Source organism: Oryctolagus cuniculus, chromosome X (assembly GCF_051225735.1).
Source record: "Oryctolagus cuniculus isolate XC-2025 breed Fujian yellow rabbit chromosome X, ASM5122573v1, whole genome shotgun sequence".
In the NCBI taxonomy this organism is placed as follows: Eukaryota; Metazoa; Chordata; class Mammalia; order Lagomorpha; family Leporidae; genus Oryctolagus; species Oryctolagus cuniculus.
The window spans coordinates 42,763,226-42,775,532 of record NC_142888.1 but is presented as its reverse complement, the minus strand read 5'-3'; the positions used below and the strand labels follow the sequence as shown (position 1 = coordinate 42,775,532).

The window sequence follows — 12,307 nt, the reverse complement described above, 5'->3', positions numbered from 1 at the left end:
TAAGTGGGTTGTTTGTTTTGATGTTGTGGAGTTTCATGATTTCTTTGTAGATTCTTGTTATCAACCCTTTATCTGTTGGGTAGTTTGCAAATATTTTTCCCATTCTGTTGGTTGCCTCTTCACTTTCCTGACTGTTTCTTTTGAAGTACAGAAACTTTTCAAATTGATGCAGTCCCAAATGTTAATTTTTGCTCCGACTGCCTGTGCTTCAGGGGTCTTTTATAAGAAGTCATTGCCGGTACCTATATCTTGCAGGGTTTCTCCAATGCTCTCTAATAATTTGATGGTGTCAGGTCGTAGATTTAAGTCTTTAATCCACGTTGAGTGAATTTTTGTGTAAGGTGCAGGGTAGGGGTCTTGCTTCATGATTCTGCACGTGGAAATCCAGTTTTCCCAGCACCATTTATTGAATGGACTGTCCTTGCTCCAGGGATTGGTTTTGGATCCTTGATCAAATGTAAGTTGGCTGTAGATGTTTGGATTGAATTCTGGTGTTTCTATTCTGTTCCGTTAGTCTATCCATCTGTTTCTGTACCAGTACCATGCGGTTTTGTTAACTGCCCTGTAGTATGTCCTGAAAGTTGGTATTGTCATGCCCCCGGCTTTATTTTTTTTGTACAGGATTGCTTTAGCTATTGGAGGTCTCCTGTGTCTCCATATGAATTTCAGCATCATTTTTTCCAGAGCTGAGAAGAATGTCTTCGGTATCTTGATTGGTATTGCATTGAATCTATAAATTTCTTTTGGGAGAATGGACATTTTGTTGATATTGATTCTTCCAATACATGAGCATGGGAGATTTTTCCATTTTTTGGTATCCTCTTCTATTTCTTTCTTTAAGGTTTTGTAATTTTCATCATAGAGATCTTTAAGCTCCTTGGTTAAGTTGATTCCAAGGTATTTGATTGTTTTTGTAGCTTTTGTGAATGGGATTGATCTTAGAAGTTCTTTCTCAGCCATGGCATTGCTTGTGTATACAAAGGCTGTTGATTTTTGTGCATTGATTTTATATCCTGATATTTGCCAAACTCTTCTATGAGTTTCCAATAGTCTCTTAGTAGAGTTCTTTGGATCCCCTAAATAAAGAATCATATCATCTGCAAAGAGGGATAGTTTGAGTTCTTCCTTCCCAATTTGTATCAATTTAATTTCTTATTCTTTCCTAATAGCTCTGGCTAAAACATCCAGAAGTATATTGAATAGCAGTGGTGAGAGTGGACATTCCTGTCTGGTACCAGATCTCAGTGGAAATGCTTCCAACTTTTGCCCTTGCAAGTGGATGTTGGCCGTGTGTTTTTCATAAGTTGCTTTGATTGTATTGAGGAATGTTCCTTCCATACCCAGTTTGCTTAGAGTTTTCATCATGAACGGGTGTTGTATTTTATCAAATGCTTTCTCTGTGTCTATTGAGATAATCATATGGTTTTTCTTATGCAATCTGTTAATGTGGTGTATCACATTGATTGTCTTGCGCACATTAAACCATGCTTGCATGCCAGGGATAAATCCCACTTGGTCTGGGTGGATGATCTTTCTGATGTGTTGTTGCATTCTATTGGCCAAAATTTTATGGAGGATTTTTGCATCTATATTCATCAGGGATATTGGTCTGTAGTTCTCTTTCAATGCTGCTTCTTTTTCCGGCTTAGGAATTAAGGTGATGCTGGCTTCATAGAAAGAATTTGGGAGGATTCCCTCTTTTTCTATTGTTCTGAATAGTTTGAGAAGAATTGGAGTTAGTTCTTCTTAAATGTCTGGTAGAATTCAGGCAGTGAATCCGTCTGGTCCTGGGCTTTTCTTTGTTGGGAGGGCCTTTATTACTGTTTCAATTTCTGTCTCAGTTATGGGTCTGTTTAGGTTTTCTATGTCTTCCTGGTTCAATTTTGGTAGATTGCATGTGTCCAGGAATCTATCCATTTCTGATAGGTTTCCCTGTTTGCTGGCATACAAGTCCTTGTAGTAATTTCTGATGATTCTTTTTATTTCTGTAGTGTCTGTTGTTGAGTTTCCTTTTTCATCTCTGATTTTATTGATTTGGGTCTTTTCTCTTCTTTTTTTAGTTAGTTGGGCCAATGGGGTGTTGATTTTGTTTATTTTTTCAAAAACCAGCTCCTCGTTTGGCTGATTTTTTGTAATGTTTTTTTGGATTCAATCCTGTTGATTTCTTCTCTGATTTTAATTATTTCTCTTCTCCTACTAGATTTGTGTCTGGTTTTCTGCAGATTTTCTAGTTCCTTGAGATGCATTGAAAGCTCATCTGTTTGGTGCTTTTCCAATTTCTTGATGTAGGTACCTATTGATATAAACTTTCCTCTTAACACTGCTTTTGCTCTATCCCATAGGTTTTTGTATATTGTGCTGTTATCCTCATTTACTTCCAGAAAATTTTTGATTTCTCTTTTAATTTCTTCTATGACCCATTGTTCATTCAGGAGCATATTGTTCAATCTCCATGTGTTTGCGTATGCTCTAGGGATTCCTGAGTTGCTAATTTCCAACTTCATTCCTTTATGGTCTGAGAAGCTGCATGGTATGATTCTAATTCTTTTGAATTTGCTGAGACTTGCTTTATGGCCTAGTATGTGGTCAATCCTAGAGAAGGTTCCATGTACTGCTGAGAAGAATGTAAATGCTTTATGTGTAGGATGAAAAGTTGTGTAGATATCTGTTAGATCCATTTGGGCTATAGTGTCATTTTAATCTACTGTCTCCTTGTTGATTGAGTATGGTACTGGTACAGAAACACATGGATAGACCTATGGAACAGAGTAGAAACACCAGAAATGAATCCAAACATCTACTGCCAACTTATATTTGATCAAGGACCCAAAATCAATTCCTGGAACAAGGACAGTCTATTCAACAAATGATGCTGGGAAGACTGGATTTCCACATGCAGAATCATGAAGCAGGACCCCTACCTTACACCTTACACAAAAATCTACTCAACATGGATTGGAGATCTAAATCTACGACCCAACACCATCAAATTACAAGAGAACATCAGAGAAACCCTGCGAGATATAGGAACAGGCAAAGACTTCTTGGAAAAAGACCCCAGAGGCACAGGCAGTCAAAGCCAAAATTAACAATTCGGATTATATCAGTTTGAGATGTTTCTGTACTGTAAAAGAAACAGTGAGGAAAGTGACAGAATGGGAAAAATATTTGCAAATTATGCAACCGATAAAAGATTAATAACCAGAATCTGCAATGAGATCAAGAAACTCCACAACAACGAAACAAACAATCCACTTAAGAGATGGGCCAAGGACCTCAATAGCTATTTTTCAAAAGAGGAAATCCAAGTGGCCAACAGACACGTGAAAAAATGTTCAAGATTAGTAGCCATAAGGGAAATAAAAATCAAAACCACAATGAGGTTTCACCTCACCCCGGTTAGAATGGCTGACATACAGAAATCTACCAACAACAGCTGCTGGCAAGGATGTGGGGAAAAAGGCTCACTAACCCGCTGTTGGTGGGAATGCAAACTGCTAAAGCCACTCTGGAAGACAGTTTGGAGATTCCTCAGAAACCTGAATATAGCCCTACCACTCATTGGAATTTACCCAAAGGAAATTAAATTGGCAAATAAAAGAGCTGTCTGCACCTCAATGTTTATTGCAGCTCAATTCACAATTCAAAAGACATGGAATCAACATAAATGCCCATCAACAGTGGACTGGATAAAGAAATAATGGGATATGTACTCTATAGAATACGATATAGCAGAAAAAAAAAAAAAAAAAAAACAAAAAAAAAACAAAAAAAAAAAACAATGAAATCCGGTCATTTGCAACAAAATGGAGGAATCTGGAACACATCATGCTGAGTGAAATAAGCCAGACCCAAAGGGACAAATAGCGTATGTACTGCCTGATCAGTGACAACTAACTGAGCACCTAAAAGGAAACCTGTTGAAGTGAAATGGACGCTATGAGAAACAGTGACTTGATAAGCCTTTATCATGACTCTTGAGGAACAAGTTACTATTTTATTCCTTTTGGTATTTTTTTTCTACTTAATACCATTGATTGAACTCTTTAATTAACACACAATTATTCTCGGGTGTTTAAATTTAACTGAAAAAATGATCTCTGTTAAATATAAGAGTGGGAATAAGAGAGGGCGAGGTGTACAGTTTGGCACATGCTCAATTGGACTTATCCCTAATGATAGACACCTGCCAGGGGATTCCAATTCAATCCCACCAAAGTGGCATGTACCAATGCCATCTCACAAGTCAAAGTGATCACTTTCAGTTCATAATTGACCATAATGATGGGATTAAGTGTCAAAGGGATCATATAAACAAGACTAGTGTCTGCTAGCGGGATACACAGCAGACTCATAGAATGGCAGATGTCTTAAATAGCACTCTGGCCTCAGAATCAGCCCTTATGGCATTTGGATCTGGTTAAAAAGGCCATGAGATTTTTGCGGGCATGGAAAGTCAAGACACTGTGGCAAGAAAATGACCTAAATGAAAGATCTCTGTGAGTGAGCTCCCAGCAGAAAGAACGGGCCATCAAATTAGGAGGTACTTTTCTCTGAAGGGAAGAGAGGACTTCCACTTTGACTATGGCCTTGTCTAAATAAGATTGGAGTTGGTGAACTCAAGAGGCTTCCATATCGTTGGTAGTGCATGACAAGAGTCTCGGGTGATTACTGACGTCATAAATAAGAGTGTCAAGTGTTAAATCAAGAATGGGAGTCACTGTGCACGTACTCCCCATGTAGGATCTCTGTCCTTAATGTGTTGTATTATGTGAATTAATGGTAAAACTACTACTCAAACAGTACTGTATACTTTGTGTGTCTGTGTGGGTGCAGTCTGTTGAAATCTTTACTCAGTATATACTAAGTTGATCTTCTGTATATAAAGATAATTGAAAATGAATCTTGATGAAGAATGGGATGTGAGAGGGAATGAGAGATGGGGTGGTTGTGGGTGGGAGGGAGGTTATGGGGGGAAAAGCTGCTATAATCCAAAAGTTTTACTTTGGAAATTAATATTTATTAAATAAAAGTTTAAAAATAAAGCAACTAAGTTTTACTTTCTGAGTTTTGACTACATTGTTTCCAGCAGAATCTTGCAAACTTTTAATCAATATCTTCTGAATATGTTGATCTAGAAAGTTATCCAAATAAATTGTGTAAACTTGATTGTATTCTGTATATGTCAGAGTGCATATTAATTAGGTTGCAATAAAAATGCTAAACAACCCTCCACATATAACAATCTAAGAATAAGATATCCATAGTTGATGCGGTGTCTATACAGTAATCAGGGTAGGGGAGCCCATCTATTTTGTTACTCTGTTTCTGTATTTATATAAAGTCAGTTCTTTATATTTATAAAAGGTCTCATATTCACAGATTCAACCAGCCACAGATCAAATTAATTTTTAAAATATTGAATTTGTTTAAAACCTCCATATTTTTTCATGTAATATTTCCCTAAAGAATACAATATAACAAATATTTACATAGATTTTTCACTGTATTAGTTATTGTAAGTAAATTAGAGATTGTTTAAAATATATGGATCTATATGTATATATTATATTCAAATACTACACGATTTTATTTTCCCGAGTCAGGTATCCACAGATGTTGGTGTCTAAGAGCTTCCTTGGGCTGGGACTGTGGCTCACTTGGCTAATCCTCCACCTGCGGCGCCGGCACCCCAGGTTCTAATCCCGGTTGGGGCACTGGATTCTGTCCTGGTTGCTCCTCTTTCAGTCCAACTCTCTGCTGTGGCCCAGGAATGCAGTGGAGGATGGCCCAGGTGCTTGGGCCCTGCATCCGCATGGGAGACCAGGAGGAGGCACCTGGCTCCTGGCTTCGGATTGGTGCAGCACGCCACCTGCAGCGCACCGGCCGTGGCGGCCATTTGTGGGGTGAACCAACGGGAGGAAGACCTTTCTCTCTGTCTCTCTCTCTCACTGTCTAACTCTGCCTGTGAAAAAAAAATAAAAAAAAATAAAAAAAACAGCTTCCTGGAATAAATCCACAGCAGATAACAAGATACTACTGTACTTTACTCTGTCATTATCATATAATAACAGTCATATTGTGAGAAATTAGATGAGCTAATAGGCAGTTAGGTCAGATCCCTTTCAGAATGAAAAAAGGACCAGTTTCTTTAACAGTGGATATGGTGTTTGCTTCCTCCCCAATGCTGCCTGTAGCATCATTTAGTTTTTTATCATGAGCAGGCTAAACAAGTTTAGCAATTCCAATCCTTCTGATGAATTTTGTCCTTGCCTATGATTGGTTGTTATCCCAAACTCTGATTGGCTGTTATCCTAGCCCTCTTATTGGCTGTTAGTTGCTCTTCTGCTTCTCCCCTGATTGGCTAAATCTAGATAGTCGTTTTGTGTACAAAAGACCTAGTATTGGCCAGTTTCCAAGACAACTCCTCCTTTGGAGCTGCCCCACTCCCGGCCACCCCATCCCTGGCTGTGGCTAGATGCTTCTCAACTAGATCTCTATTTGCTCCTTTGCTCATTGTCCCCGTCAGTGTGAAATTCTATGTGAGACAAGAACCAAGGTTGCCTTCATTGTCCTGTCACAACAGTATGCAAGTAAATGATTTTAGCTAAGTTCCAAAAAACTTTATTGTTGGATACAGAAAGTTTAATTTTTTTTATAAATTTCATGTCATGGCATATTATTATTCTATTTTCAACCACTTATGTGTCTAAAATCATTCTTTGCTTTTTTGCCAAATGAAAACAGCATACAAGCTTTGACCCTTGAGCTGTAGCTTACTGATCACAGTTGTGGTAGCTCAGGTTAGCATTTCTTCATCTAAGTCAGGTGGGATTCCACTTTGTGTTGTGGTCTTCCTTGTTTCAGATCTTTGAAGAGTTGGATCTGGGTGTCTAAGAACATTACAATCCTGTTAACTTCAAAACACAGCAATAGGATCAATTTGTTACCTTAAATACCTTGATTACGTCACTGGCAGTGTTCATGCATTTGATATACTTTAGGATGGGACTATGCAGTTATTTGTTGCTTTACTTTTTACTTTTCCTATTGCTTTTTACCATTATTTTAAATTATAATTAATATTTATATAGTACTTTTTGAGTAGCCAGGCACTGCTGTTACTATAATTAATATATTACTTCTTCACAGCAAACCTGATATTGGAACTATTAGTATTTTTTTATTTAAGGCAAAACTGAAGAACAGGAAGATTCAATAACTTTAGTTAAGAACATAACTAATAAGTGACTGAGTTAGGCATACATATTTAAACAGTCTAAACTCACAGCCCACTGCGACTTTCTTCTTCTTCTTCTTTTTTTTTTTTTTTTTGAAGATTTATTTCTTTGAGAGGCAGAGTTAGAGAGAGGGAGAGACAGAGAGAGGTCTCCATCCACTGGTTCACTCCCCAAATGGTCTCAATGGCCAGAAGTGGGCCAATCCAAACCCAGGAGCCAGAAGCTTCCTCTGTGGCTTCCACGTGGGTGCAGAGGCCCAAGCACTTGGGCCATCCTCTGCTGTCTCTTCAGACAATTAACAGGGAGCTGGATCTGAAGTGGAGCATCCAGGAGTCAAATTGGCACCTCTATGAGATCCCAGCACTGTAGCCTGAGGCTTAACCCACTATGCCACAGTGCCACCCCTACACTGAGCCTTTCTATACATTGTTATGCTGTTTTTTCAAACTAGAAATGCTGTAGGAAAATTCTGCTCCAAAATCTGAGTCTTTTATGCCAGACTCTTTCCTCTTTCCTATGAGACTAAATTAGTGTCACCATTGTTCTTGGAAGGCGGGTACTATTATGCTGTGATACTTGTGTACCCTATTTTATTTAATAAAATAAATGTTTTTCAGCACAGAAGTTTGAGTATGTATACTATTCTATGTAAAATCTGAAACAGAGGAGCCAGTAGACTCCAAATACAAAGGAAAAAAGATAAGGAAATGGAAAGGCTGGTTGCCTGGTATGGTCAGTTTAAGCTGTGTGTATGTGATGAAATACTGCATTGTATATCGTTCAAAAAATTGCAAGTATCACATGTTAATCCAAAATTTTACCACTGCTCCGTATTGTTTTAAATGCCTTATATACATTAACTTGCTCAATTTAACCTTTGCAGCAGGTAATTAGCAGTTGAATAAGCTGCAGGTAGATTAAGTAACTTGCCAAAAGTCTTTAACTTTGTAAAGAGCAGGGCCAGATTCCAAGGAAGCCTTCAGACTCCCTGTTGTTAATCTTTCTGCAAGACCTGAGTGTATTTTAGAGTATATGGATTTCTCTGTTTCTTGCTTCTAAATCTTGGATGTGTTTGCAGATTTGCTGCAAATTCTTTAAATGTTTGGTAAAATTCAGTGATTTAAACCTGAATTGGGATTTTCTTTGTGGAGAGGTATTTTTAGTACCATTTGAATCATATTACTTTTTATATTCAAATTTCCCTGGTTGACTTTGACAGGCTGCAACATGTAGCAGCTCTGTTTCACAGGAATGCACAGAATATCAGATTTTACTAAGTTCTGTGACAATGATAGAATATCGTTTTCTAAAAAAATCTCCTTTGTTGTGAATATTCCCTTGCATGAAGTCTGAACTGATATTTGCACACTACCATGATTTATTTTAGAAAATATTAGAAAAAATTAAAGCAGGCTTTAATCACAATACTTCTTGCTATGTGATACTTTAAATCTGTTCATTATTATTTATTTTCCCTTTGTCGTCTTAATTACAAAACTAGCACATGCTCACTCTAAGAATCTTAATAATACAGAGCTGTACGTAGTTGTTAGTGAAAAGTCTCTAATTTCCTTCCTTCTTTTTCTTTGTAATTCTCAGTAAAATGCCATAGAAATAGACAAAACTCTCAACAGGCTTATTCTGCATTCAGCGGTCATGCCTGTGTGAGGGTTAACTCAGAGAAACACTCTCCATTCCGGAGGCGGCTACATTCAGGAAGAAAACGCCATTACCAGGGAAACTAGGTCACGTGAGACTCTCTGAACGCAAACAGGGTACGGGGAACCTGACTTGGGCGAGTGCCATTGCTTCCATTTAGACGCTGCGAAGGTCAGTTTGCTGGCGGCAGATGGTGGATCACTCTTGCAAAGGTGGTCTCCTCTCTAGGACTGACAGTCTGGGCGGGCTGGAGTCCCATGGCCAAGGGCACAGCCCACTGCAAAATGAAGCCTGGCAGGCAGTTGGAGGGCGGCGACTGCGCATTGTTTTATTTGAACACTTGGCGGGAGGCCGGAAAGGAGGAAAGCTAGGGATCAGATATTTCTTCAGAGGGAGGGAGACCTGACTAGGGGACCGCCAAGGTTCAGGGAGGCCAAATAAAAATGTGCTTAAGGAACAGAGCATAGGAGTAGGAGGACCCTAAGATGCAGGTCCTGTTTCTTTGTCTGGTTCATTTCTCCTCTCCTCTCCCCTCCTCTCCCCTCCTGTCCCCTCCCCTCCCCTCCCCTCCCCTCCCCTCCCCTCCTCTCCTCTTCCCTTCCCTCCCCTCCTCTCCCCTCCCCTCCCCTCCTCTCCTCTTCCCTTCCCTCCCCTCCTCTCCTCTCCCCTTCCCTCCCCTCCCCTCCTCTTCTTTCCCTTCCCCTCCCCTCCCCTCCTCTCCTCTCCTCTTCCCTTCCCTCCCCTCCTCTCCTCTCCCCTTCCCTCCCCTCCCCTCCTCTCCTCTCCTCTCCCCTTCCCTCCTCTTCTTTCCCTTCCCCTCCCCCCTCCCCTCCCCTCTCCTCTCCTCCCCTCCCCTCCCCTCTCCTCTCTTCTTTGTCTAGTTCATTTCTCCTCTCCTCTCCTCTCCCCTCCCCTCCACTCCCCTCCCCTCCCCCCTCTCCTCTCCTCTCCCCTCCCCTCTCTTCCCTTCTCCTCCCCTCTCCTCTCTTCTTTGTCTAGTTCATTCTCCTCTCCTCTCCTCTCCTCTCCTCTCCTCTCCTCTCCTCTCCTCTCCTCTCCTCTCCTCTCTTCTTTGTCTAGCTCATTTCTCCTCTCCTCTCCTCTCCTCTCTCTCCCCTCCCTTCCCCTTCCCTCCTTTTCTTTTAGTCTTTTTTTCCCTTTGTTTCTCTTTCTCTCTCTCTCCATTTTATCCTTCTGTGGTTCTTTATTTTTCTGAGGACAGGCTTTCATTGCTCCAGAATGCGAAATCATGTGTAAATTCTTAGCCAGTTCCCTGTTAACCTTCCTACAAGCTCTTAAAAATGTGGGAAAATGAGCAGAATCAAAAGAAGCTATTCAGGCGTGGATAGTAAACATTTGAAAAGTCAATCAACGTCACTAATAAAAACACATGAGAAAACAAAATAGGATATTAATATTGACAACTGTGAAAAAGTTTGTTTAAGCTCAATGTTGTGCAACTTGTGGAAACTGACCTTCAATGTCACTATTGTTAAGAATGTAAATTGATATAACCATTTCTCCTGTAGCTGTTTGGTATATGTAATAAACTTGGAAATCTGTTGCTCTTTGATCTAGAAATTCTACCTTTAGGAATGTCTCCAACACAATTACTGTGGACAACACACACATACAAATATAATATTTTAAATGCAGCAGTATTTGTAACAGCAAACTTTGGACGCAATGTAAATGCTTATCAGTAGTGGACCAGTTACATAAATTCTGTCATAATGATATAATTAGGAAGTTGACCTTTTAAATGGCACTGATATGAAAGGTGTTCCGAGGTGCTGGTTGGCAGGTTAGCTGGGATTTCAGTGGCCTTGTAGGGGAGCAAAAATAATATCTATGGGTAATGATTTCTACCTGTGCTATCATGTAGGGCACAAAGGCAAATTTGCACATGGGTTTCTGGAGTTTGAGTTTTGGACAGATGGAAAGTTTAGATATGTGAACAGCAAGTACAAAAATCATCTCATGATCAGAAAATAGGCTTAGGTACCCAAGAGTGTAATGGAAGCACTAAAGAGCATTATTGACAGAGAAATTACCAAAGAAAATGATGCTTTGTGGCTTCCCTCTTGACAGGGTTGGCCCACTGAAGTTTGAAATTGTAATTAGGGATTAATTCATTTCCTTTGACACATCAAAAACAGATTTTCTTATTAGTGTAAATCAGTCAAAAAGTCCCAAAGGCCTGCGAGTATTTTACTATTGGATACAGGATATGAAATGTTTAGTTTTTAGTCTCATTGGATTAATATTTAAATTGTATAATTTGGAAGATATTTACATATTTAATTGAGGGACAGGGAAGGGAAGCTTTGTCATTTAAAATATTGAGAACTTTATGAATGTGAAACAAACACATTTTTGATATAAAATTGAAAATAAGAAAATACATCGACAGGTTTAATAGTTATCTTCACTTGGATACTGCACACATTAGATAAAATAAAAGCTATTTTTGTTGAAATTTTTCTCCAATAAAACATATCAAAGTCTGAAAAGCAGGTTTCTTAATAATAAGCGTAGGGTGACTAAATATTTAAATACCAGATAGGAGGATACTTCAGAAAGTACAGCAGTTGTGGCACAGTAGTTTATGCTACCACCTACAATGCTGGTATCCCATGTGAGTGCCAGTGTGAGTCTTGGCTGTTCTATTACTGAACCAGCTCCCTACTAATTAACTTGGGAAAGTAGCAGAAGATGGACTAAGTGCTTGGCCCCTGCCACGCATGTGGGAGACCCAGATGGAGAACATGGTTCCTGGCTTTGGCCTGGCCCAGCCTGGGTGTTCTAGCCATTAGGGCAGTGAACCACCAGATGGAAGATTCTCTCTCTCTCAACTCTTTCAAATAAATAATCTTTTTTTTAAAAGTACATGGAAATACATGGAAATGGAATTAAAAGATCTGTTTAGGCATGTACATTTTGCCTAGCCGTAAAGACACTACCTAAGACACCACATCCCTTATCGGAGTGCTTGGGTTTAAGTATTTGGCTACTGCTCATGACTCCAGCTTCCACCTAGTGCAGATCTTAAGCAGTGATAGCTCAAGTAATTAGGTTCCTGCTACACATGTGGAAGACCTGGGTGATATTCCCAGTTCCCAGTTTTGACTCCAGTTGGGACCCATTGCAGGCATTTGTGGAGTGAACCAGGAGATGGGATCTCTCCCTCTCTCTCTGTATCTATCTCCGCTTCTCAATAATAAATACAAAATTTTAAGAAATAAATATAGAGGTCAGAGCTGTGCCACAGTGGGTTAAAGCACCAGTCTGCAGTGCTGGCATGGGTGCCGGTTAGAGTCCCGGCTGCTCCACTTCTGATCCAGCTCTCTGTTGTGGCCTGGGAAAGCAGTAGAAGGTGGTACAACTCCTTTGGCCCCTGCACCTGC

The 12,307-nt window shown here is 39.7% G+C and overlaps 1 pseudogene; it reads left to right on the top strand.

Annotated features, from left to right (window-relative positions):
- Nucleotides 1–10,751: 10,751 nt before the first annotated feature.
- LOC100358463 (protein mago nashi homolog 2 pseudogene) lies at nucleotides 10,752–11,208 on the top strand (annotated as a pseudogene).
- Nucleotides 11,209–12,307: the final 1,099 nt, after the last annotated feature.